At 35.0% G+C, this 4212-nt stretch overlaps 1 non-coding gene across 1 annotated transcript; it reads right to left on the reverse strand.

Moving 5' to 3' along the window:
* Positions 1–2595: 2595 nt before the first annotated feature.
* On the reverse strand, positions 2596–2703 carry LOC148548817 (small nucleolar RNA R71). The gene has a single exon (XR_015897352.1). It is a non-coding gene; the product is annotated as a small nucleolar RNA R71 (small nucleolar RNA).
* Positions 2704–4212: the final 1509 nt, after the last annotated feature.

Consider the following 4212-nt stretch of genomic DNA (forward strand, 5'->3'; position numbering starts at 1 on the left):
GCTAACGTGACTCTTAACGTGGGTCTTCGTTCCATGCTCTCCTTCTTCAAAGTTAATGCCACTAACTTTTCTCACTAACGTTGTGGCTTTTCTTCCTTCCACGTTAGTGCCCACGTTAATGTAACTAACGTAGCCACTAACGTGGCTCTTCTCTTCTTCTTTTTTCCTTAAATCAATCAAACAAAGTGCATCAAAGTCTTGCTCTTAATCATGGGATCATGCATCATCCAATTTATCATATAATTCATGCAAAATTCTCATGAAATCATGTAAAGTGCACAATGTATGCTTGAATCAAGATGTAAGTGAATATCTACCCAAAACTAGCTTATTTCCTAAGAAAATGCATGAAACTACCTTAAAAATAGTAAAGAAAAGGTCAGTGAAACTGGCCAAAATGCCCTGGCATCATAAAGCCATGTCTAAATTCAATTGGACTGGGGCTTCGAACCCAACATTATCAAGAGCAAGCTAGTTGTTGCTAATCCACCTGTTGTTGTTCCTGATCCACCTGATTTACATGCTAAAGCTTGACTGGCTATTAAGCCATGTCTAACCCTCATATTGGAGCTTTAGACTAAGAGTGCAAGATTCCTGGAATTCATATTAAAAATTTTGGAATCCTTATTTTTCTTTTTCACAAATAATTTTCGAAAAATACAAAAAAAATTATAAAATCATAAAAATCAAAAATATTTTGTGTTTCTTGTTTGAGTCTTGAGTCACTTTCAAGTTTGGTGTCAATTGTATTTTTTTCTAAAAATTTTATGCATTTTTCGAAAATTCATGCATTCATAGTGTTCTTTATGATCTTCAAGTTGTTCTTGGTAAGTCTTCTTGTTTGATCCTCATATTTTCTTGTTTTGTGTCTTCTCTTGTTTTTCACATGCATTCTTGCATTCATAGTGTCTATACATGAAAAATTTCTAAGTTTGGTGTCTTGCATGTTTTCTTTGCATTGAAAATTTTTCAAAAATATGTTCTTGATGTTCATCATGATCTTCAAAGTGTTCATGGTGTTCATCTTGACATTCATAGCATTCTTGCATGCATTCATTGTTTTGATCCATAACTTTCATGCATTGCATCATTTTCATGTTTTTCTCTCTCATCATTAAAAATTTAAAAATAAAAAAAATATCTTCTCCTATTTATTCTCATAAATTCAAAAATTTGAGTTGACTTTTTCAAAACTTTTCAAAATTTAGTTGTTTCTTATGAGTTAAATCAAATTTTCAATTTAAAAATCTTATCTTTTTCAAAATCTTTTTCAAAAATCAAATCTTTTTCATTTTTCTTAGTTATTTTCGAAAATTTTAAAAATATTTTTCAAAAATCTTTTTCTTATCTTTATCACATAATTTTCGAAAATATCATCATCAATTAATGTTTTGATTCAAAAATTTCAAGTTTGTTACTTGCTTGTCAAGAAAGATTCAAACTTTAAGTTCTAGAATCATATCTTGTGATTTCTTGTGAGTCAAGTCGTTAATTATGATTTTAAAAATCAAATCTTTTTCAAAACTAATTTCAATCATATCTTTTCAAAAATATTTTTATCTTATCTTTTTCAAAATCAGATCTTTTTCAAAAATTTGATTTTAAAATATCTTTTCTAACTTCTTATCTTCTTATCTTTTCAAAATTGATTCTCAAATTTTGTTTCAACTAACTAAATAACTTTTTGTTTGTTTCTTATCTTTTTCAAAACTACTTAACTAACTCTCTCTCTCTAAATTTCGAAAATATCTCCCTCTTTTTCAAAAATTCTTTTTAATTAACTAATTGTTTCAAAATTCAATTTTAATTTATTTCTTCTTTTAATTTTCGAAAATCACTAACCATTTTTCAAAAATAATTTTCGAAAATCCTTCTCTCTCATATCCTTCTATTTATTTATTCATCTACTAACATCTCTCCCTCACTCACCAAAAATCCGAACCCTCTCTCTCTCTGAGTTCAGATTTTCTCTTCTTCTTTTCTTCTACTCACATAAGGGAACCTCTATACTTGGGCAAAAAGGATCCCTATTATTATTATTTTTCTGTCCCTCTTTTTCATATGAGCAGGAGTAAGGACAAGAATATTCTTGTTGAAGCAAATCCAGAACCTGAAAAGACTCTGAACAGGAAACTAAGAGAAGCTAAATTACAACAATCCAGCAAGCACCTTTCAGAAATTTTCGAACAAGAAGAGGAGATGGCAGCCGAAAATAATAATAATGCAAGGAGGATGCTTGGTGACTTTACTACACCTAATTCCAATTTACATGGAAGAAGCATCTCCATCCCTACCATTGGAGCAAACAATTTTGAGCTGAAACCTCAATTAGTTTCTCTGATGCAGCAGAACTGCAAGTTTCATGGACTTCCATCTGAAGATCCTTTTTAGTTCTTAACTGAATTTTTGCAGATCTGTGATACTGCTAAGACTAATGGAGTAGATCCTGAAGTCTACAGGCTCATGCTTTTCCCTTTTGCTGTAAGAGACAGAGCTAGAGTGTGGTTGGACTCTCAACCCAAAGATAGCCTGAACTCTTGGGATAAGCTGGTCACGGCTTTCTTAGCCAAGTTCTTTCCTCCTTAAAAGCTGAGCAAGCTTAGAGTGGATGTTCAAACCTTCAGACAGAAGGAAGGTGAATCCCTCTATGAAGCTTGGGAGAGATACAAGCAACTGACCAAAAAGTGTCCTTCTGACATGCTTTCAGAATGGACCATCTTGGATATATTCTATGATGGTCTATCTGAATTAGCTAAGATGTCATTGGATACTTCTGCAGGTGGATCCATTCACCTAAAGAAAACACATGCAGAAGCTCAAGAACTCATTAACATGGTTGCTAATAACCAATTCATGTACACTTCTGAGAGGAATCCTGTGAGTAATGGGATGCCTATGAAGAAGGGAGTTCTTGAAATTGATACTCTGAAGGCCATATTAGCTCAGAATAAAATATTGACTCAGCAAGTCAATATGATTTCTCAGAGTCTGAATGGAATGCAAGTTGTATCCAACAGTACTCAAGAGGCATCTTCTGAAGAAGAAGCTTATGATCCTGAAAACCCTGCAATAGCAGAGGTGAATTACATGGGTGAACCATATGGAAACACCTATAATCCCTCATGGAGAAATCACCCAAATATCTCATGGAAGGATCAACAAAAGCCTTAACAAGGCTTTAATAATGGTGGAAGAAACAGGTTTAACAATAGTAAACCTTTTCCATCATCCACTCAGCAACAGACAGAGAACTCTGAACAAAATACATCTAATTTAGCAAACTTAGTCTCTGATCTATCCAAGGCCACTGTAAGTTTCATGAATGAAACAAGGTCCTCCATTAGAAATTTGGAGGCACAAGTGGGCCAGCTGAGTAAAAGAATCACTGAAATCCCTCCTAGTACTCTCTCAAGCAATACAGAAGAAAATCCAAAAGGAGAGTGCAAGGCCATTGATATAACCATCATGGCCGAACCCAAGGAGGAAGGGGAGAACGTGAAACCCAGTGAGGAAGACCTCCTGGGACGTCCAGTGATCAATAAGGAGTTTCCCGCTGAGGAACCAAAGGAATCTGAGACTCATCTAGAGACCATAGAGATTCCATTAAACCTCCTTATGCCATTCATGAACTCTGATGAGTATTCCTCATATGAAGAGAATGAGGATGTTACTGAAGAGCAAGTTGCCAAGTTCCTTGGTGCAATCATGAAGCTGAATGCCAATTTATTTGGTAATAAAACTTGGGGAGATGAACCTCCCCTGTTCACCAATGAACTAAATGCATTGGATCAACTGAGATTGCCTCAGATGAAACAGGATCTTGGAAAGTTCCTAATACCTTGTACCATAGGCACCATGACCTTTGAGAAGGCTCTATGTGACCTGGGGTCAGGAATAAACCTCATGCCACTCTCTGTAATGGAGAAACTGGGAATCTTTGAGGTGCAAGTTGCTAAAATCTCATTAGAGATGGCAGACAATTCCAGAAAACAGGCTTATGGACAAGTAGAGGACATATTAGTAAAGGTTGAAGGCCTTTACATCCCTACTGATTTCATAATCCTAGATACTGGGAAGGATGAGGATGAATCCATCATCCTTGGAAGACCCTTCCTAGCCACAGCAAGAGCTGTGATTGATGTTAACAGAGGTGAACTAGTCCTTCAATTGAATGAGGACTCCCTTGAGTTTAAAACTCAAGGACATCCTTCT

This window comes from Arachis ipaensis, chromosome B8 (assembly GCF_059453495.1).
Source record: "Arachis ipaensis isolate K30076 ecotype BB chromosome B8, ASM5945349v1, whole genome shotgun sequence".
In the NCBI taxonomy this organism is placed as follows: Eukaryota; Viridiplantae; Streptophyta; class Magnoliopsida; order Fabales; family Fabaceae; genus Arachis; species Arachis ipaensis.